This window comes from Octopus bimaculoides, chromosome 12, assembly GCF_046866305.1.
Source record: "Octopus bimaculoides isolate indiv1 chromosome 12, ASM4686630v1, whole genome shotgun sequence".
Taxonomy (NCBI): domain Eukaryota; kingdom Metazoa; phylum Mollusca; class Cephalopoda; order Octopoda; family Octopodidae; genus Octopus; species Octopus bimaculoides.
Window position 1 is genome coordinate 61,644,992 of NC_142939.1, and position 25,405 is coordinate 61,670,396.

Here is a 25,405-nt window from a genome sequence, read left to right on the forward strand (position 1 = left end):
TCTTGCTATTCAAATGAGGTTTTCGAATTCTTTATATTTTATTTTAAAATTCTTTCAGAATTCTCACTCCTCATTGTTGTAGCTTTCAATTACACATGCACAAACACACACACACACACACACACACACACACACACACACACACACACACACACAAACTGTAATTTTCAGCCATGTTAAATTATTACTCGAGCCTTAATTATTTAGCTCTTTTACTAATTTGTCTCTGTGGCATTGCAAATTATCCGTTTGATTGATCTGACTTCCTTGCTGTATTATTACATTTTTCCATTCCTTCGGGTAAAATGACATTTCAACGACCTCACTAAATTGTTTGTGAATATTGTATAGACAAGATGTCGACTACCTGCTTCATAAAATTTTGAGTCTAGAGCAATGAAAAGAAGACCCTGGAAGAAACTGGCTCTCAACACTCCCTATATTGTTTCACAAATTGGTTTGCATTTCGGTAGATAGCCAGCTAACGAATAATAGGTTTGATTACACAGGGTAGCCAGAAGTATTACTACCTTAAAATATTCCATTGGATACTTTATGAAGGTAAAATGTTCCGCCGATCATTGTACTGGATATAACAACATATGTTCGTGCTTTTTAGTTGATTTAAAACAGGTTAATTTATGTTTGCATCGTGACATTTCTGAATTTCGAACATTGTCATGAAACAAGCATACAACTATTGAATAAAAGGCTTTGTAATTTAATCAATGAAAATCCTTGGAATCGTTTTTTTTTTTATCTCATATAATTTACCATTATTATCGTGATAGTACTATCGTGATAACTATTATAAATCGCGTCAATAGCTCTAAAAGTATTTTTACATCGCCATTTATATGTCATACTTTATGTAAATACATCGTTTAAAGAGAATTTATTGTGGTAGTTGTCCGGAAATACATTTGTTATGGACATATTTAAGAAAACTGTATATATAAGCTCCTGGCTTTGGCTAAAAGAAAATACAAGAGGATCAGTTAATTATGATTTAATTCAACAAATTGCACTCTCAGATTCACACATTTATTGCAGCGTTCCTTCGGGTTTCCTAAGCCCTGTGAAAAACACTAGGAAGGTTGGTCTTCCAACCAACCCTTTCACGATACCCTTAAATCTAAGAACTTTTCGCACCCCTCGCATGTGTGTGTGTGTGTGTGTCTGTGTGTGTGTGTGTGCGTGTGTGTGTGTGTGTGTGTGTGTGTGTGTGTGTGTGTGTGTGTGTGTGTGTATATATATATACAATCCACCTGGCGCGTGCATTCTATATTCTATTTCCCTACCAAGATATGGATTGGCTCGAGGCAATAGAAAATAATATTTTCTCAACATTCCACTTAGTAGGATTGAACCTAACACCTTAACCATTCGGACAAACTGTGCTTCCCCAGTGTAAAATATATAACATAGTATTGCTTAACATAATATTAAACAATAATACGTTATTGTTTACCTATGAATTCTTATTATAGCTTAACATAATGTTAAGCAATAATAATATGTTATTGCTTACATGTAATCAAAAACAAAGTCGTGACCATGAGTATTATTTTAGATGTTTTGTATTATCCAGTGTCTCCATACAGTCTATAAGATGATAGAATGTGACTGAGATGGGGATTTGTCAACGATAACTAAGAGCTGAGTAACAACAATAAAAATGCAGAACCAGTTTTGTTCCAGAGCAAAACTACAAATGCATAAATACATGTGTTAGCATATATGTGCTATGAAAATTAATGAATTCTTACTTTTATGAGGTTATAAGTATGTGTCACATATATAACTACTGTTTTAGAATGGTGTCTTAAATGGCTGTTTTAAGTCCCCTTTTCTCTCATTTTTTTTTCTTTCTACTCTTAGAATAGCGACAGAAGACGTTTTCACATCAGAATGCAAGAGGAATTTTATCCCTTGGTAATGGGTTTCTCTCACTTGCTGTTTAGGGAGATCTTTGAAATTCACTTGTACAGCAACGTCGAGAGGCGCCAGTTTACATTTTCATGCATATCGTTACCGGAAATCGATTTTATTTCTTTGTTATACTGTATATATATGTGCGCTCGCGCGCGTATATATATATATATATATATATATGTGTGTGTGTGTGTGTGTGTGTGTGTGTGTATAAATATATATATATATATATATATATATATATATATATATATATATATATATATATATTCATATATATATACATATATACATATATATATATATATGTATATAATTTATATATATATGCATGTGTGTGTACATATATATACATATATATATATGTGTATATTCATATATTTATGTTATATAGTATATATATCTGTTTACCTATATATATATATATGTGTGTGTGTGTGTGTGTGTGTGTGTGTGTGTGTGTGTATAGAAAGAGAGAGAGAGAAAGAGAGAGAGAGAGAGACAGAGCGAGAGAGAGAGGTCTTCAAGACAAAATTCGACGCTTTCCTCTCCACGATACCAGACGAACCAATGGCTCAAAATGAGAGACAGTTTAGGACAGCGATGTCAAATTCTCTTATGCCAGCAAAACTCTTGATTTTACTATATCAGGTGGAGGAGAATAGCCATGCAGGGAACGTGAAGAGAGCACAGCATAAAGACGGAAAGTCACGGTGGTGCTCCAGCATGACCACAGCCACTTGGCTGAAACCCATAAATATATAAATAAATAATATAAATATATATATATATGTCATGTGTATATATATAATATATATATATATATGTTTAAATACATATATATGTATATATACATACATATATGTATTATATATGTACATATATAATATATATAGGTATATATAAATACATATATATTGTGTATATAATATATATATATATATATATATATGTATATATTCATACATATATATACATATATATATATATATATATATATATGCATGCATATATATACAGATATATATATAAACATATATATATATATACACACACACATATATATACATAACATACCTACATACATACACATATATATATATATATATATATATATATATATATATATATATATATATATATATATATACGGGGATTGAACAAAATAATAGAAACACTTAGCTTCATATTATCATAATTTTGGAATATCTATAAAACCGTCAAAACCTTGTTTATTTTTATGTTTTTGGTTTTGTTATTAGTGTAGTTTAACATGTTTTGCTGAAATCACTGTTTCTTTTCAGATATCAACAGAAAAAGGTAATTAAAATGACATCTACCGGAGTTTCAAAGAGGTCAAATTGTTGGTGCTCGTATGGTAGGCGCTAGCGTAACGAACATTCATTACTTCTGTCTTTATTCGGACTGTCTTTGCACAGGGGCCGTCCAGACTCCTGCCTTCGCCGTGAACGGGGATTAATCTCCTCTCTTCGCTTCCTTTGCAGCACCTCACGTCCTCTCTTTTATCTGACACCTACCTCACCTTGTCTCTTCATTGATACTCTCGCTCACCACTCTACACACACTACCACTGACCACTTCCCAGCATCCACACCACTCATCATCATCCACACACCCAAACAAAGTCTTCAAGAGCATGACGACATATACTACTTTATGAGCAGTCACATACACTGTTTAACTCATTACACGCACCACACACCATTATGCACACCCCCACGCCCACACAAGCACATAATACTTGAACACAGGCCATATATACATACACACGCAACATGTATTAAAACACACAACATACTTTGACACAGATAACTTTCGCACACACACACACACACACACACACATATATATATATATATATATATATATATATATATATATATATAATATATATCCTGCACATGCACACTGTTTGGTCACAGACACACACACATGCACACGCCACCTGAAAAAGCACACCTCAACAGATACGCAGAACATACACACGTTACAGACGCATACCAACACATGCACAGACTCACACACGTCAGAGTCACTAGCCCCTATTCACACACACACACACAAACTTACACATTCCCACACACCATTCTCACATACACACACACGTACCTTCTCTTGGATCACCAACACTTTATTACCTCCCTTTCTTTCAACCTTTTTTTTCTTTTTATTATCATCTCCCTTTCAAACTGTTTTTCAGATCATTCGCCATGCTGGACCGCTGAAATCTATATGTGTTTTTTTTTCCCCCTTTTCATTCTCTCTTTACTTATTATCTCTTTAAAAACCGTAGGCTTGAGACGTAAAAGACTTTTTCATTTTCTCGAGCGTCAAACTAATACACTTGCTTGTTGTTCACAAACCTGTCTTCGTCTTTTCTTTTTCTTTAAATTTGAACTATATGTATATACACACAGGGCTGTTACAACATATGTAACTTACATAAATAGCAGGTTATTTCTATCGATAATGCCAGAAAAACTTGTCACATACTTTTAAATCCTCCATAAAATGCAGTTTACATAAATTATATACTATAAGCTCATGCAGTAGTCAAATCCTCATTCCCTTTGATTTCTATGCCAGCTTAGAATAAACAAGTCATTTATTATAGCAGTGTGTTGGATACATATTTAAATAGTTTCCTTTAATGTCTTCGTGATTTTGCTATCACTCCAGGAAATTCCTGAGCAGTAGTAAGCTTTTAAATCAATTGTTGGCTTGGAATCATCGTGAATATTGTGTTTCCATAGTGATTAAAGTGCTACAATATTTTAGTAGAGAAGCATACAAGAAATAACAGCAAGCCGTCATTAATCTGTTGATAGCAACAGTTGCTATGATTAAAATTTAGGCTGATTAGCATTGCTAAACTTTAGTGGCTTGGCTTCAGAATTATAATGACAACAATAATATAATCCTGCACCTTGCTGCTAGTAACGTTTTCGAGAAGACTAACTGGCGCACATTTCTGCAGGAGTACACGCACAAACACACACACAAACAAACACGCGAGCAGGTGTGTGTGTGTGTGTGTGTGTGTGTGTGTGTGTGTGTGTGTGTGTGTGTGCAAATATATATATATATATATATATATATATATATGGTGGTGCCCCAGCATGGCCACAGCTCATGAGCTGAAACTAGATGAAATAAAATATGTATATGTATATATATATATGTATGTATATGTATATATATATATATATATATATATATATATATATATATATATATACCTATATATATATATATATATATAGGTATATATATATATATATATATACCTATATATATATATATATATATATATATATATATATATATATATAGGTATATATGTGTATATTTATATGTATGTGTGTATATATATATATGGTCATATATGTATATATATATGTGTGCGTGTGTGTTTATATATATATGTTTGTGTGTGCATATATATGTGTGTGTATATATGTCTATACATAAATACATATACATTTATATATATACACATATATTATATATATATATATATATATATGTATAGTATGTATATATACAAAAGAATATGTATATAAATGCTTGCTAGTCATGCATGAACCATATACAGAGAACTTAATTTATTTAAACGAGGCTCCCATCCACTAAGGTTCCTTGCACCTTATCTATCTCCTCATCTCATTATAAACTCTTCTCGCATTATGCAGCAATGAAGGCCGTAATGGCCCCCTTAGAATCTATTCTGCATCACATATATTAGGGAAATGTCATCTACATAAATAGGATCAATGCTATGTTAACTGTGGCCTACCCAGTTTTTACTAACTACATTTACTAACTACTGCATGGATGAACTAGAAATTAGAGAAATATAGATCACGAACAACTGGCTGTTACGTTGAGGAACTGTGCATAATTGTTAAATGCATTAAACATTTAAATATATTAAGAGCTTTGGAAATCACGCAATGCTAAAATAGAATTACTAAAGTGGCGCATGAAGTAAAATGAAATTGTAGGATATTAATATCTAACTTGAGAATAGGAAATACACATTAGAGCGCAATATGAATCTCCCTCTATCGATAGGTATGTGAATGTCGATAGTATATATCTCAATGAATAAGACTTCTGTAATTAAATCTCTATTTACAAGCAAATATTTAATATCCGCGAGCATTGCACTTCACTTGGATGTATTAAACAAAATTTAATGAATAGTGAATATACTAACAATCTTATAAACCGCACCATATACGATGCTAAGCTGAGAAAAATATTATCATTAATGGAAGGAGTGTCTAACTTGTTGCTGAAAGACGCAAGAACCAAGTTGCTCACAATTTTTTCTTCCCTTGTTTTGAGTGTTTGAGTGTATTCCATTTAATCTGAAGTCTAATCATAGCCCTATTCAATAGGAGTAGAAAAAAAATAGAGGTAGATCTAAACAATAATACAGCTTGACGACGATGACGCAGACGATGACGATGGTGATGATGATGACAACTACGACGACAAGGATGATAATAATCATCATCGTCATCATCATCATCATGACGTAAACGACCTTAACGATGATGATAACGAGGATGATGATGACGGCAACGAAAGTGATCATGAAGATGATGATGATGATCATGACGACAAAGTTGATGATAATGATGACGATGACGGTGATAGTGATGATGGCGATGATGGCGGTGATGGTGGTGGTGGTAGTGATCGTGATGATGAGGATGATCCAGGTCAAACCTAAACCAGGATACTTTTGATGCAATAGACCTTTCAATCGTATTTTTTTTTCAACAGATACAGCGAAGCTAAAGACACAAACCATTCAAGAAAATTACTCAGGGACGCCATTAGCAGTTAAGCAGTACCAAACGCTTAATACATGGCACATAAGAAATCCTGTTAGAAACATTAATGTTGTGAAGATAGAAAACATTAGCTCAACGACTAATATTGTTTTAACCGTTGTATTTAAGTCGACCTTCTCCTGTGTGTAGATATTTTTATCTTTATTACGATGGCATGGATAATTGCTTATTTCCAATTTTTCAGCATCAGAACTAACAACAATAGCTGTAAATATGTTGATTAAAAAAACACACCAGGAGTTAGGCAGATAACATCGTTGTCTGCTCGAACTCGTGAGTCTGACAACTTCGAATGTTTCTGCTTCCTTAATCTTCGTCAGTGGTACTTGGTTATTATTTCTAAGATAGAAATACAATATAGAAACTTATTCGATGGTTCATTGAACACGTATGCGTTCACATTACTACGTATGCCGTTTTAGTGACTTAGACGTTCTAAGAGTTCCATAGTTATTTTTTGTGATATTATTTTCATAAAATCTAAGCGTTTCATTTAAAATTGAGTTCCCCGTCCCCGCTGTTCATTGATTATTTGGATTCGCATTTATAACTTATATCTAATATATATATGTGTGTGTGTGTGTGTGTGTGTGTGTGTGTGTGTTTGTTGTGTGTGTGTGTGTGTGTGTGTGTGTGTGTGTGTGTACATATATATATATATACAAACACATATACATATATATATATAAATGTGTGTGTGTGTGTTCATACACACACATGTACATATACATATATATGTATGTATATATGTATATATATATATATATATATATATATATATATATATATATATATATATATATATATATATATATATATATGTATGTATATATGTATATACATATATGTATGTATGTACATTTGATTTTCTTACTGCTGTTATGTTATTGATCATATCTGATGTTAGTATGTGTTGGAGGGATTTTAATCTTTTTTTTCCTGTTCTTGTTGTTATTGTTGTTGATGGTGCTGCTGATTGTTGTACTTGTTGTTGTTCTTAATACTGTTCATTTTTTTTTAAACAGTCATGCTGAAAGACATTACAAAGGATAGAAGCTATTCTTTGCTGTTTGATGCGGTAGTCAATATATTCTGCAATCACATTATCTGGGCTAGTGTTTCAATGAGATTAGATGCTAATGTACTGTGTCTGTCTGCGGCAACGTTGTATATCACTCACTGATAACCTGTCCTGATCATACCAAACCGTCCTTAATGTGCTGTAATTATAGCAAGGACATCATTGCTTATTCGTGTTCACTGGCCAATATCCAGCCTAAATATGCTGCAATTATCGCGAGCGCATTGATATTAATGCATTTATAGGCATGGACACATTCCAACTGATATAATGAGATAATTTTGGCAAAGCAGGATAATATAGTTAATATTTATTCAAAAGAAGAACGGTCGGTGGCAGAACTTGGTAGAGCGCTAGTAAAACTGTCACTGAAGGTAGCTCTACTGCAGTATGTTACGAATATCAGTCCTTCCATAATTAGTTCAACTTGTCATCTTGCTGGGCTCAGTAACATAAAATACCTGTTAAACATTAGGCTCAATTTAATTTATCATGCTTTTCACTGAAATTTGTTGCTTATCCCTTGTTAGACTTTAGCATTTACTAAGGAGATGGATAGGGATGTGCGGATTGGATTTCGGGTTTAACCAAGAGATACACAAGTTCGTTTAAATTCGTGTTTTTATATATTTTTCTGTTTGACTCCTATCGTAAAATATCACCATCTAACTACATCGCTTATCTGTTACTTCTTTCAGCCATTGAAGTGCAGCCATGTTTCTTTCAGAATCAAAACCTAAAGCTTTGGTCGGCTCGGGGCTATAGGAGAAGACACCCAAAGTGCTATGTAGTAGGACTGAACTCAGTGCCAGGTCGTTAGGAAGGAAGTAGCAGTAGTGTTGATGGTAGTAATAGTAATAGTAGTGTTGATGGTGGTTGTAGTAGTAGTAGTAGTAGTAGTAGTAGTAGTAGTAGTAGTAGTAGTAGTAGTAGTAGTGGTGGTGATAGTGGTGGTGGCAGTATTTTATCAGTCAAATGTCTAAGTTGTTAGAGCAAATCTAAGATGAAAGACATTCCAAACGTGACAAACCCCATCTACATCATTTTAGACCATATGGCATAATATGATATTTTATTAGACGTACGGTAAGATATGACTTGATGCAAATTTAGCTATTATTCATGTCAAGTGAAGAGACCACGTATATCGTGTAATAGTTGTTCAGTATATTTTTGTAGTATAGTCCTGATCAAGACTTAACGAATAGACGACCGACAATCAAAGGTATTCTTGAAATTACTGGAGGTATGTCTGAGGGGACATTAAGCCAATGTGTTATTTCTTAGATTTATGATATTAGGATATGATTTTAGAAAGATGTGGTTATTGTTTCTAGCAGGGGTAACTTCCAATGGAAAGTATTTCGTAAGCATTATGTATGAAGTGGATATTGTTTGGCCCTGATCGCACACTTCTATGTTCAAAGATACCCTAAGCATTCGCATCCGATCTGTTGTGAGTATATATCAGGACGCGTTACCCAATGCATATTTTTCCTTACTAATTGGAACCACTCACTCGTGAGTAATGTGAAATTTCAGAAATACGACAGAGATCTGACGGAGATGAGAAAACTATACGTCAGCAACGTTATATTTCCGGCGTATTCCACAAGTTCATGATATATATCTATTCGGTACACATCTATTTTTAATAGCGTAAGGGTTCTTGAGGGCTATTTATGGTCATAGTTATATTTTCTGCATCTGTAGATCTAGATCTATATTAGATTTAATTCTAATATCAACGGACCCATCCGAATCACAAGACTTTTTAATACGGATCTAGGTTTGTACCAAGAGCAATTTCATATTTTTGCGTATGCTCTTGGTAAGAGTACTGATTTTCTTTTCTTTCTTTTTTCATATAATTGTGTTGTTACTTTCCAATAATTTATACATCAAAAATATTAAAAGAATTTAGTTTGTGACGATTTACTAAACTATGTGAAAATGTGTTTATTGAAATCTATTACGAATAAGCCACTTAGATTTTTTTTGCGCTGCAAGACCTTCTAACAAAGCTATGAAATCTACTCGGTTGTGACATCTTATTACAAAATATCCAAAAGAGAAGGATAAGCACCTTGAAGTTTTTTGCAAGAACTCTTAGAGATTTTTGAAATCCTTTAGCGTTATACAAGAAACAAAAGCCAAAGAACAAAAATTCATTAACTGTAGTTTATCGTATATCATAATTTACTGCAAGTTGTGGTAAAAGTCATAATTTGGATAATACTTTCTATCAAAGAATTTATCATAATTGTTATGCACAAAGATCCAAATGTTATAAAAGCATTAATCCTTCGAAATAACATAGTAAAGTGACACATTGATGAAATATTGGTTGGAAATAAGCTTACGGTTTTCTTCATATCTCACCGATTTCTGCGTAGGTTGATGAGATATTCATTGTAGATAATAATACTCTATTAATAACACATGTTCAGTGTTTTAATGAAAACAGTTCTTTGAAAGAAGAAATGATATTCGCTTTAACTCTTATAAACAGGTACGAAAGGATTATTATTTTCTGCTGTGAAATCATATTTTGCAAAACATGATATACTCTTGAACAATACTATTGTTAGATAGAGTGGCATCAATAGTTCATACGCTAATGAAGCAGCGTCAGTAATGCATGTGTTAATGAAACGCTATTAATGACAAGTCGGTATCAAAGTTTTTGTCGTGTATTTATAGTAAGAACTCCCCAGTGTTTCATGCTTTCTTTATCTTGTACGAAATCATCCAAGAAACATATTTTAGTAGAAGCCTTCATTCATTATCAAGTATAATAATTATGGCGATAAACAAAATCGAATCGAATGCTATAAATGGGAGAGATGTTTCGACTGTGTGTCAGGATCATAATGAAGAATTTAATACAGTGCAACTACAAATATGTTTGCTGACTCTCAAAAGGTGCATCTTTGAAACATTTTGTCAAATTACGAGCATACCGTAGTGTCATATAATCGTTTCTGAAACAGGTACAAGGCAAGAAATTTGAAACAAGAGTTTAGCCGATTAAATATAATGCAGTGCAAGTACGGTGCTTTATTTTATCTTTCAAGGAAGGCTGAAAAGCAAACTTGACCTCAGCGGATTTTGAGCTGAGGACGTAAAGACTCGGAAGAAATAACGTAAAATATTTCTATTAACACGCCAATCATTCTGCCAACCCAACGTCCTAAATAGTAGTAGTAGATAAAGAGAATAGAAAGTGCTAGATAATTGACTTTACAGTCCCAAATGATGAAAAAATTAATATGCGTGGTATAGAAAAAATAGCAAAGTACCAGGACCTAGCCATTGAATTACAGAGAGTATGGAAAACGCGGGTAAAATGTATTCCGGTAGATATAGGTGCATTAGGAACTATCCCTAAAAATCTGAACAGATGGATAGAGGAAACAGGCATAAAACCAGGTTTAGTACAGCTCCAGAAAACAGTTTTGTTAGGGACAGCTAGGATACTTAATGGGGTTCTTGGCATCTAAGGTTACTTGCTGTAACCCTATAGGAGGGTTACGTTTAAGGCTACTTGTTATAGCTTGATCTTAGGATTCTTTTTTTTCCAACAGTCTATCTTTTGAGAGTATATGAAAATAACAATAATAATAATGATGAAGGCAATTCACCTCAATCCAGCTATAATTACCTGGGAATACTTGAGGTAGATGGAATCAAACACCACGATATGAAGGAAAAGACAAAAAGAGAGCACCGACGGCGAGTGAGAAGAATATTGGTTCCAAAGCTGAATGTTAGAAACATAATTTCAGCAATAAACTCGCGGTGCAGTCGCAGTAGTTCGGTATGGCGCTGGAATCCTGAAGTGGACAGAGGAGGAGCTAAAGGAGATGGACAGAAAGTCAAAAAGGTGCCTAACGATGCATGGAACCCACCATCCACGTGCAGAAACTGATCGTCTATACATGAAGAGAGGAAATGGAGGAAGGAGACAAATAAGTGTGGAAGACTGCGTGCTTATCGAACTCGAGATCTTAATGAGATACCTAGCCCAAAGAAAGGAAACCTTGCTAATAACAGTTAGGAACGAGGGGGTATTGAGAGCAGAGAAAAAAGGGACAACAAATGAAGAAATACGAAAAGGACATGAAGAAGTACGAAAAGGACATGAAGAAGTACGAAAAGGACATGAAGAAGTACGAAAAGGACATGAAGAAGTACGAAAAGGACATGAAGAAGTACGAAAAGGACATGAAGAAGAATTACGCAACAAGTGACTACACAATCAATTCCATGTAGCCATAACAGGAGTTGCTGGAAAAATAGGTGGGATTGGCTGATGAAAGGAACCCTAAAAAAAGAGACCGAGAACACTATGCTGGCAGCGCAAGACCAAACTTTGGCCACGAACTGGAGGGTCAACCTTAGGAATGAACAAGTGTTTCCGCTGTGCCGAATCTGCGATACAATGGCTGAAACCACTGCCCATAATACGAACGAATACCTTATACTTGCCCAAAACCACAAGCTGTGGCGATCGACCAGGTAGCGAAAGTGCTGCATTGGAAACTGTGCGAAAAGTGGGGGCTAGAGAGAAGCAAGACATCGTATGAGCACAAAGCGCAGAGAGTGGCGGAGTAGGAGACTAGCAAAATCCTCTGGGATTTCCCAATCCGAACAGATCAGGTACTAGAACATAACAGACCGAATCTAGTGGTGGTGAACAAGGTGCACTACATATGCTATATAGTTGATGTTGCATGCTCCTTTGACCCACGAATATTCAAGAAGGAAGGCGAAAAGATAGATACATACAACCCTCTTAAGTATGAAATAGACCGGCTATGGAAAATGAAGCAGATGAAGACAGATGAACTACTGTTGGGTCCTTGGGGACAGTATCAGAAAGCATCAAGAGGAATATAAAGGAAATTGTAATAAAGGCCTAGTAGAACTGTTACAAAACTTTTGCCTCCATGGCATGGCCAGAATAATCGGAAAGTGTTAGACAGCTGAAAAAAGCGAATAACATGGTAGTGTATGCTGCAGGTAGTAAGGCCGCTACGCAAACAAGACCCCAGGATCTCCAACAAAACCTGTGATAAAGAGAAATAATAATAATGATAATTTCTGATTTACTTATAAGGCAAGCAATTTTATAACGAGTGTTAGTCGATTTGATAGCCACTAGTACTTCATTTTATTGATTCCGAGGAACGAAAGGCAATTATCACATCGGCAAGATCTAAACTAAGAGCTGGAACAAATAACTAGCGCAAAGCATCATATTCTCCGCTCTAATGACGCTACCGATCCATCGCTCTTAAACAATTAATACAATATCAATGGATTTGGATTCTGTCAGCAATACAAGTGATAATGCATGGTGTGCATTTTCAAGAAATTTAATGAAATTAATTTGCAGCTCCAAGGAGCCAATACAACACATACGAGTCGCAAAGACATCTCGTTATTCTTCGAGAAAGGATGTTTTTATTTTCCATTAGTTTGCAGTATTACCATCAATTAAAAGAATGGTGTAACTCCTGATGAGGGTGAAAGGTCCAGTAATCACTTCATCAATTTGAATTAAACATGGAAAAACGATTTAGTAATATTTTGAATTGAAAAGGATATGACTGGGTATTAAAACTTCTTATTTCAAATGCTAACAATTTTATTGTTATTTGACGTTAAACATGAAGAAAGCAAATCTAATCTCAACAGTGGCGATTAGTAAAATTTATGAAGAAGTTATACAAACCTCTGCTTCATATCCAACTATGTAAAAGTATCTAGCTTACTGCTACTTTTACCTACTTCATTATTTGTGGATTCAGGTTGAAGTATTGAAGTTCATAATGATTGTAAACACAGAAATTGACCGAAAAACAGTGAAAATGAAAGCAGATAAGGAATCGCTATTTTCTTAGCATCAGGTCCTAAGATTATATTAGATAAAAGATAATTTCAGTTCATCTTCTTGATTTATGCAGGGAATTTGAAGTAATTTCAATATTTTTTTAATTCTTGTTGCGTATGTAGCTTATTTTCTCAGTTGAAATATAAGTGAGCGGTACTAAAATTTTACCACCAGGCAAGTTAAACAGCTGGGCGTTTTGTATTGAGATTGACAAGCACTGATGTACATTTTCACTTGCCACTCGTGTCAATTATGTTTTTGTTCTTTTTTGTATTTGTTGAATGAGATTTGTCCTAATCATCTGAGGTTTGGAGTAACAGTTCTCATGTGTCTCTGTGGAACAACCGCATCAGCAGTGAACAAGGTATGAGAACCATCGTACATGAAATATAAATAATGAAATAGAGCTTAGTAGAGAATTGGCAACTAATCAGAGTTGATTTGTTTTACTTGGACTCGAAATAAAACCCTGGTTCTTTGATGTAGTATTGTCTCTGCTATAAATATAATGCCGACATGTGAGATGATCAGAGATTACAGCATTCAGCATTGACTTTTGAAAGATTTGAGCTTGTTTTGTAAAAACTAAGGTGATGTAGGGGAAGGCAAATGCCTTGACTTCGTTGCAAATACATTGACTTTACATTTGTTTTCATTCATATTTCCATTGGATTACTTGTTATCAATGCAAACTCACAACAAATTCATCGGAATCTGGATTTTAACTGTTTTCTTTATATTTGCAATAATTCCTGACTATTGGTAGTACTTAACGAAACCAGTGATGGTGATCTCAATTGAAATAAAGGAGTACATATCTGGTGTCGGGTACCTCAGTTCATACTTTATTGATGATACCTATATACCTGAGCGTTTCGTTAAAGGCAACTGAATATCTATTATGAATATATATCAGAGTAAAAATAATGTGGCTTGGGAAAGAGTCAAGTGATTGAGAAATCTGAAAACTAGGAAACTTATTTAGAAGAAATTTCACTCCCAGCATGATCAAAAGTTTTTCCCAAAAGTTTGGCAAGTGAAAAGCAAGCTCAAATGCTAATCGGCTTTGGTTATGATCTCTGTATTTCGCCAAGAATCCTATTTTTAATAGAAATGATATACATTAAAATAGATAAATGCCAGTCAAATACTGGCGTTGATTAATTCGATGTTTCCCTAACCCTCGAAATATAGCCTCATGCCCGAGTGTGATACTGCGATTTATCGTTTGGGTACCGTTAAAAGGAATAACAAAGAAGTGTATGCAGTCTCATTTATCACTGATTCATTAATCAATGATCCGGGATCACATGATACACTTAGTTGTGAACTATGCAACGCTTATCAGAAATTGATCTGTCATAATACGAATCGGTCTTCAGCCGATGATTCGTCTTGTACCGCAAAAACGCCACCCAGCAACCAACCACAATGTTCAGCTTTTCAGAAAGCACTAGCAATTGTTTCTGTTCACATGACCGGACCGCAAGACCACGTATTTTTGCTATACAGATGTACGTAGTCGTAGCCATCAACATGGAACCACTGAACTCGCAGCCACAAACATGGGAACAGAAAACAACTAGGTAGGCGCTTAACAAACGACGCAGTTGGGTATGTTTTCTACCGTAAAAGGTAGAGATGATCAGGAAACTACATGATGATGGAAGCTTCGCTACTGTGGCGTCCGAGTTTGTTGTGAGGGGATCTATCATTCATTCCATTTACAAATTACGTGAAAAGGATTCATTTATCGATGATTTCTTTATCACTGTGTATTTTTAAACCTAAATCCCCGAGACAAACGATAATAGATGTACCGGAATGCTTTAACGAAGTGATCCCGGTCTCTACGACATCATTAAAAATCCATATTTTATAGTCGTCGTAAACTGTTTGATTTATACAATTAATCCAAAGTTGTACGTCCTGGAATTCAAACGGTTTACTATAAAATAACGATTTGACCAGGAAACAATTTATATTCAATAAAAGTATTGTTAAATAGTGTGAATAGCAATGATAATTAACGAGATAAAAGATTAAAAGTAGACATTGCAAGATGAGAAATACTTGATGCGTTCATGTCCTTTCCATTAATAGTAAAACTATTATACGCCTCATCGTTTAGTTTACACTTTCTCTTCCCCCAAGGATACGAGAATAATTCAGTATAACAGTTTGTTAAGTGGCCTTAAATAATACACATCCTGATAGAATGAAAATACATTAATCTGAGTAGTCAAATAACACGAATAGGATTTCACATTTGATTGAGCTTCAGACAAACATTTTTTTTTTTTTTACATGATGAGTGATCGAGTTATTCATTTTGTAATGGAGGCAATTATTAAATAGATTTATATAACTGTAGACATATCTTTCTACTTTTGTTTTTATACGGCAGTTAATTTCATTTCAGTTTGTTCGTTACAAGTGAATATCACTCCCTCGTTTGTGGGTGACTTTAGTGCTATGGTAAGACACTTAACACGCTGCCCGATTTTTTCCCACCACCTCATTGAAGAAAGTAAAAATTGCTAACCCTTACACGGTTGTTCGACCTTCAAGAATTAGCAGCTAAATTTCCCTGGATACTCATCCTGTTATGTTGGAAGTTTGAACACATTAGATAACGTAGTCCATAACACGCTGTCTCCATGGCTGACACGCCTTCGATAATAGATATGACCTTCCAAAGCTCAGTTGAGATTAACCAAGAACACAGAGTATATGGTTGTATTTAACAATTTAATTCTGTTGTAAATATTCGAACCAAACCTCAAATTTCCATTTCAATCAGGTACTTTCCTACAGATGTTCAGATATACATCCTTTCTATCTATTTCACTGTTTTTTCTTAACTCTAATCCAACGACCAAAACCAGTTTTCTTCTTACACCCTGACGAATGCTAAATCCTCACACGTTGGATTTCACACAACTCTTCATAAATGAATTTAGAAAACTCACGAATAAATTTCACTCTTTTGGTGTGCAAGTCCCTGATAGGACCTCCAATACAAAGGAAGCCAAAGGGAGAAGTCAAATCAATACACACCACCTCTTCTCAGAGGCAGAAATGATTTTGCGTAGGAAACAAGACCTGGAAGACGAAGGATTTGCTTCAGAGAACGTTTGACGCGGTGTAACAAAATCTGATAGGAAACCAACGTCCCGCATTAAGCGTCAAGCCCTGCCCTGGAAATTACAGGGGAGGGGGAAGAGGTGACGTCCTAAAAATAGCTGGAGGCAGGATACTGAGGTGGGGTTCAAAAAGTATGGATACAACTGGAGAGAAACAGAAAATACAGCCTATATTCGAGAGACAAATCGTCGATGACGTATGCTCAATAGGAAGTGAAGGGTTTTCGTGAGAACATTTGTCACGAACATTGCCTTACTTCGTTCTTTGATTAGCGTTGAAAAATATTTCTCTCTTAACATTCTACATTATCTCACTCCCGCAATACTTTCTTATTATCCTTTCACAAAAGCTGTAAATGTATTTTTCTGAAAGGTCATTGTGAAAACTCGCATCATATGCCCAGCCAACTCGTTTGAATCTATATAAGAGTAAAAAACAAAGTATCATTTGAACAATCAGTAATTTAGTTGCTAATGGTAGAGTGTGCAAAATAAAGGTCACTGACGTGAAGTATGTTGAAGTCGGTCAGTATTAAAATAAACTTTTGGTAGAGAAGTGTTTATTTTCCTGCCGTGTAATTTCTTCTTAGTTCAGAAACAACACGCTAACATGGACACAATTTAATGATATTTATTGTTGTGTACGGTATTTGAATCTTTTCATTTTCATAAAAGAAAAAAACGTATGCTTGTTTGTATCGATAGAACGTCGAACAATATACCGTGTGATTATTTACCTTCATCCTTCACGTTCTCAATTCAAATGCTACCGAAATGACTAATGTTTTTTTCATTAACGGTAGAGGGGTAGGTGAAATAATATCGGACAAGTAGTAAGGATTGATTTATTTGACTCTATTATAATTGTGGCGTTTTATATGAGGAACTATTCTAAATTTTCTTCCATTTTTTTAAATGAAAGTTGTTAATCTGAATTCACAGTTTCTTGATCAGAAGTGATGTGAATTTGGAAGACAGAATTATTATAGTTCCAATTATAAAAACAAAAATTAAAGGAATGGGAAATCGTTTACAATTATTGATTCTGTTGTGTCGACGCCCCCAAGCGAAGAAGGACGGCCCAAGACATATAAACAGAGGTAGTCTAGCTGTGGTAGAAGAGTTGGTACAGCTGTTGAGTAGCAGTCGGTTAACGGTTGAGTAGAGATCATCCGAAGGTGCTAGATAGCAGTAGCTTGAGACATAACAAATTCTAATGCGAAAAACGTAAATTTAATTATAAAAAGAAGGGGGAAAACTGTCCATACAAAACAATGGTAACACCGAAGAATCAAAGAAGTTAACTGTAAGACATTGGCCTACATTATCTTAACCGTCCATTGCTGAAAGAGGTTTTGTTTGGAACGGTCAGAGCCTACCTTGGCAGTTCCATTTTGGAAAAATTGACCAAAGAGTTTAACATTCAGATTCCTTTAGGAGTGTTTCAGTATAGTTATTGTTGCTATTCTCATGGTTGTTGTTGTTACTGTCGACGATGATGATGATGATGATGATGATGATGGTGGTGGTGGTGGTAGTGGTGGTGGTGGTAGTGGTGGTGATGGTGGTGGTGATGAGGAGGAGGACGAGGACGATGAGGAGGACGAGGAGGACGAAGAGGAGGACGAGGAGGAGGACGAAGAGGAGGACGAGGAGGACGACGAGGAGGACGACGAGGAGGACGACGAGGAGGACGACGAGAACGAGGAGAACGAGGACGAGGAGGAGGACGAGGAGGAGGAGGAGGTTCGTGTTCTCGTTGTTTGTTGCTAATGTTTAATGTTTATTTTCGGGCAAGCCTCAACGTGCAGACCCATGGTCAGAGACATTCTAAACACGAACAAGTAGCTTACCGAAATGTCTCCTTCGTTATATTAATACGATGGAATGCTATTTGCGGGACTATTGCGGCTATTTCTAGCAAGTATTCTCACTATGCGTTGTCCAATTTTGTTGATTTGTCAGATAGAAATAACAGCGCCTAACACATGACTATAACACCCAGCCAAATTAAGAGCCTTGATGTGACCTCTCTGGCAACTAGATTTAGTAGGCAAATTCCCAAAATCACACTGAGCTCCTTTATATACGGACATGACATCTATAATAATAAAAGTTAAATTCTGTCTGTCACTGTACCTCAGTCTACATTTGCTCAACATATATATGTTATACATTTTTGAACGAGGATGATCCTAGGATTGAAAATTTACCTTTCATTTGGCTCTTGAACATTCGGCATTAGGAGTGCGGCTTTTAAGCTAGTATTAGACGACGTATGTCGGTGTGAAGATATAGATAACTCTGTCACTATTTTACTGGTTTCATTCGTTAAATTGTTGCAAAGCTGGATGCGTTACAAGTTGATCATATTGATTCCAGTATTTATTTCTGTCTGTTACTTATTCGATAGACGCATATTCATCCAATCGTTAGGTTCTGTGTGATGATTTTACACATCATTTGGCTGTTTTACACCGGTAACCATGATCACAGGCATAGATACACAGATACACAAATATTCATACATGCGTGTCTGTATATATATATATATATATATATATATATATATATATATATAAATAGAGAGAGAGAGAGATAGATAGATAGCAAGATAGACACGTATGTACGCACACGCATACATATATATATACATACATATGCACATACATATGCATACACGACAGGTTTCTGCGCAGTTGTCTCGCGCCACGTGACAAGACAATAAAACACATTGCGCAATTCACGTAAGTGAAATAAATTTAATGTATTATTCAGGAATCATGTAAGAATCTACTCGTTCCTCAATTCATGTGGCTGCATGACCATAAAATGCTTCAACACAAAAGTAACGGAACTAAAGGCAGCTCTAATCGTCAAAACACTAAGTTATGTTTCTTGAATAATGTGAGAGCAACTGCATCTGATAAGAGGCTAATCTAACTGAAACTAAACTGAAACTAAACTGCATTACTATGAAAGTACTTTTAAGACACAGTTTCCCCAGCATATGACCTTATACAAATACCATCTCATCGTAAAAACCTCTTCGATCTCGGAGTGTATTTGACGAAAGTGTACTGGTCTTGTAAGGCCCATATCGGACAGTGGTATGTCTTATAGAAATATATCAAAGCGATAAAGTTCATGTTTGACAAAGAAATATATCATAAACTACCCTAACACATAATGAACAGAAAGACAGATCTAATGTCAAATACTAGGCGCAAAATTATTGTTATCTCGAAGGAAGCACACAAAGCACTGATGACATCATATACATGATGATATTATATGTATTACGTGACATGCCAGAATGCTATTTTGTCATCGGCAACGACCATAAATGTCTCCTGACGATCGCAGTCACTGAATTACTGAATTACACTAGAGTGTAACTATTAGTAAGAACCATTAGTATCGGTAATATATATATATATATATATATATATATATATATATATATGTATGTATGTATGTACGTATATATATATATATATATATATATATATATATATATATATACACACATATATATGTATGTATATGTATATGTGCCTGTATGTATGTATGTATATATATATGTATATGTATATATTTATGTATATGTATATATATATATATATATATATATATATATATATATATATGTATATATGTGTGTGTGTGTGTGTGTGTGTGTGTATACGTATGTATATATGTATATATATACATACATATGTATATACATATACATATATATGTACATATATACATATATACATATACATATATATACATATATATATATATACATATGGATATTTATATCATTCGCCATGATAGATCGCTAACCACTACAATTTTTTTTCTCTGCTTGTTTCTCTCCTTGTTTCTTTCTGTGTTCCTTTCTGTAGAAGAGCGTAGGCTGGAAATATTAAAGACTTTTTCAACTCCCGAGCGTCATACTAATACATCTATATATTTTCTACACCACCTGTCTTCGTCTTTTGTCTTTTTGTGAATTCTCCCTATATATACATATATATATATATATATGTATGTATATGTATATATGCACACACACACGCAAACACACACACACACACAGACACACACACACACACACACACACACACACAACTAGTCCCCCTTGTAGTTCACACATCTCTTTCATCGGTGGTACAATGCTTGGTTCCCATTGGTAAAGAAGCTTTCATTCTGTCGGTTAAAAAAGCCATCAACAGCAGATATGCGATACTGGTTCCTTGCCAAGTGTTTTTCATGTTGGGGAGCAGATGATTGTCAGGTGGGGCCACGTCTGGTGTAAAGGGAAGTTGATCAACCTGTTCAAATCCACAATCACGCACACCAGACATTGAAACCTAAGACGTGAGCTGGAGCAACGTCCTTGTTTTCCTGAGCGTTTAGACTTGACAGCCTTTCATAATTGTCTCAGCAAGTTGCCATAGTATTTTCCATTGACAGTGTGGCTTTTTTGAAGATAGTGAATAAACCCGATGTCTTTTGCAGGCCAAAAAACTGAGGCCATCACCTACACTGCGGATGAAACGACTTTGGCCTTCTTTGGAGCAGGTGAGAAAGAATGATTCCACTGCATGGATTGTCTCCTAGTATCTGGCTCAAACTGATGAAGACAAAATTCATTCTGGCTTAAGAAACATTCAAGGAAACCAGCTGGATCTGCTTCAAACAATGTCAGATTTTCCCGTGGTGTAATCAGCCTGGTTCGCTTTTGATCGAATGTCAGAAGATGTGGTACCGACCGAACAGAAACATTTATCATGCCAAGTTCCTTGAACGGAATATTTTCAAGTCACCAAAGGGATATGCTAATAGCATTAGTTATTTGATTTATAGTCAATTGTCTGTCAGCCATCACAATATGGTGAACACAATGCTTTTCTCGGCGGCGAATGTCCCCGACATCCAAGTTAGCATGAATTTCCTTGAGGGCAAAAACCATTCTTCTGCAGGTACTTATCACTTACTGTATTCCTGGAACGGAATACAGTAAGTGATAAGAGGAGTTGAAATTAATGCAAGTTACACAGCTCTAGCATCAATCCTTCATAGTCTCCATATGAACATTTCATCGCACCGTCATATGTGTGTGTGTGTGTGTGTGTGTGTGTGTGTGCGCGCGCGCACGATTGTGTACATGCGTGTGTATGCACGCGCGCATGAGTGTATATGTTTGTGTGCGCATGTGTATGGTAAGAGGCTTGCTCCAAACCGTATGGTCCCGAGTTGAGTCCCACTGCGTAGGAACTTGGGCAGGTGTCTTCTTGTGTAGCCTCGAGCCGACCAAAGCCTCTGAAGTGGATTTGGTAGACGGAAACTGAAAGAAGCTTGTCATATATATGTATACACAGGCTTGACCAAAAGGCACCAGACAATAAATCAAAACCGTTTAATTCCAAGATTAAAGCAAACAATTATTGTACATGCGACTTCGCTAATAAATATACAAATGTTGGGGGGGAAAAGGTGATTTTAACTCACAGCATTCAATTATTATACATTCATAATTGGAATGAATAAATAAAATTGAATATTAAATATTTATGGAATTTTGATTTACTGTCGGGTGACTTTTAGCCGACTCTGTATATATGATGGGGGAATGCATGTATGTGTGTGTCTTTGTGTCTGTATTTATCCTCCCTCCGTTTGACAACCGTGCGTATGTGTTACGTCCTCGTCATCTATCGGCTCGGCAAAATACACCAATAACAAGTGCCAGGCTTCAAAATAAAGTACTGGAATCGGTTCATTATAAATGCAGGCGTGGCTGGGTGGTAAGAAGTTTGCTTCTCAACCACGTGGACACGGCGTCCGGTTCAGTGCGCTTCAGTTTTAATTTATGTTGAGTTAAAAGAAAATATAAGTATTCAATTTCACATCTATAAATCTGAGATCACAATATCTGAATTACAGATAAGTTCAATCGGTCACCCGTATAATCAACAGGATTCAAAGAAAGACAATAACAGTAAGTGGTGTAAGCGGTACTGCTTTTCGCTAACAGCTAGCCATACGTTCAAAAGTTAAGGCGTATTGTGATATATATATATATATATATATATATATATATATATATATATAGTTGAAATGAAATTTACAGAAAAGCAAAAGACGAACACAGTTGTAGAAACAACAAACAGGTATTAGTTTAACGCTCAGGAAGGTGAGAAAATCTTTTACGTTTCGGGCCTACGCGGAAAGAACACGAGGAAATAAACAGGAAAGAACACAAGAGAGAATAAAGAGAGAGAGTAAAAAGAGAGAAGAAAAAAAAGAGAATAAGAGAGAGAATATATCAGTACATCTTACACACACACATATAGCTATAGCTATTTAGTGTATACAGAGACCGGTTTAGTCTTATATGTCGATGTAAAAGTTCAAGAGTCCAGTATAGCTTAACAGTATTGGTGTTTATTGTTTAAATAGGCAACAATTAAGTATATTAAGTGTCTAATTCTCACACTGAGGAAATATTTAATTCGATATCTCAAGATGCAGCTTTTTATTTTTAATTTATTAGTTTGTAATTGATTGAGTTAAGTATGGAAACAAATTGTAGGGGACAGAGAATTTTGACAATATTAAGTAGATTGAATTTTATGAGTTAAAACTCTCCATTTTTTCCTTATGATGTATATGTGTGTGTGTATGTAAATATATATATATATATATATATATGTGTATATATGTATATATACATACGTATATATATATATTTATGTATATATATATGTGTGTGTGTGTGTGTGTATAGTAATAAAAACAGCTAGTTGCAACGTTATACTGTAAAGGGGAATTATAGTCAACTAAACGTGACTAAAGGAGTCAAGACACCTACAGTGCTAAAAATAAGAGATAAAATGCTCTAATGCTGTTATAAATTACATAACATATATTTTGATAGGGGCTGCAATCGACTCGAACACCGTACCGAGAATCCCTAGACTGGGCGATCAGTTCAGCTGTTTCCGTAGCCATCGTTTCAGCTATATCCGCAGTCATCGCATACATATATGTGTGTTTATATATATATTTGTGTGTGTATATCTGTGTGTGTGTGAGTGTGTGTGTGTGTGTGTGTATATGTTTGTGTGTGTATGTGTGTGTGTGTGCGTGCGTGCGTGTGTATTAATGTAAGCTAGAGAAGGCGACAGATAGATAATCTGAAGCTATATATAATTGATTGACATAATTACATTTACTGCATTCTATAGATCTGAACTACATATAGAAGTATATCATGTTTGAACCTTTAAAGTCATTATTTTAATTATCGATAATTACTTTCCTCTAAATTTCTTGTTATTTTCTTTTTTTTTTGTCTACAATATTGTTTTTTCTTGTGATTTCATTATCGTATAGTGCTGATGCACTCTGTGTATATTCATGTAAAGTGCATATACACACCGATTTGTATATATATATATATATATATATATATATATATATATATATATATATATATATATATATATATATATATATATATATATATATATATATATATATATATGTATATATATATATATATATATATATATATATATATGTATGTATGTATGTATGTATGTATGTATGTATGTATGTATGTATGTATGTATGTATGTATGTACGTATAGGGTATGAGAGGTATTGGTGTCAAGAAAACCCAAAGGTATCAGGTAATGCTGAGTAAGTGCTATGGACAGACAACTCCAGGTTCGATAATGATACGAATGACGAGTCCATCGTAGGTCGTGTATTAGCAAGCTTATATATAAAAATTGACAGAATGAGATAAAAAAATCCAAGGCTGTAAATAGTTTTCCGAACATTTATAAAGAGGTCTTACAGCTGTTTCCGGGATATTTTATACATTCCTTCATCAGAGACGGTGCGAGAATATGTTTAAGTAATAGTTATTCTAGAGAAGATATGAAACACAGAGTGAAGTGGAGGATTGAATACAGACGTGAGATACGTAAGGATGTTGTATTTGCAGTACCATTATTTAAACAGAATGGTGTATATATACGTTTCCTCTGTATTTCATATCTTCTCTATAATAACTATTACTTAAACATATTCTCGCACCGTCTCTGATGATGGAATGTATAAAATATCCCGGAAACAGCTGTAAGACCTTCTCTTTATGAATGTTCTGAAAACTATTTACAGCCTTGGATATTTTATCTCATTCTGTTGATATATATATGTATTTATGTACGTACGTAAGTATGTATGTATGTATGTATGTATGTATGTATGTATAGCTTGATATTTGTTATATACCTTGATATCATGTAGGTCACTATTATTCATTCAGAATACATTGCACTTTAATTGATTTCCAGATATATATGTAAGATTATATGCACTCTACTTACGAAATATTGATATTATAAGGAAGGACGTAGAAATATTAATAGATAGAAAAAGAAGTTGAGAG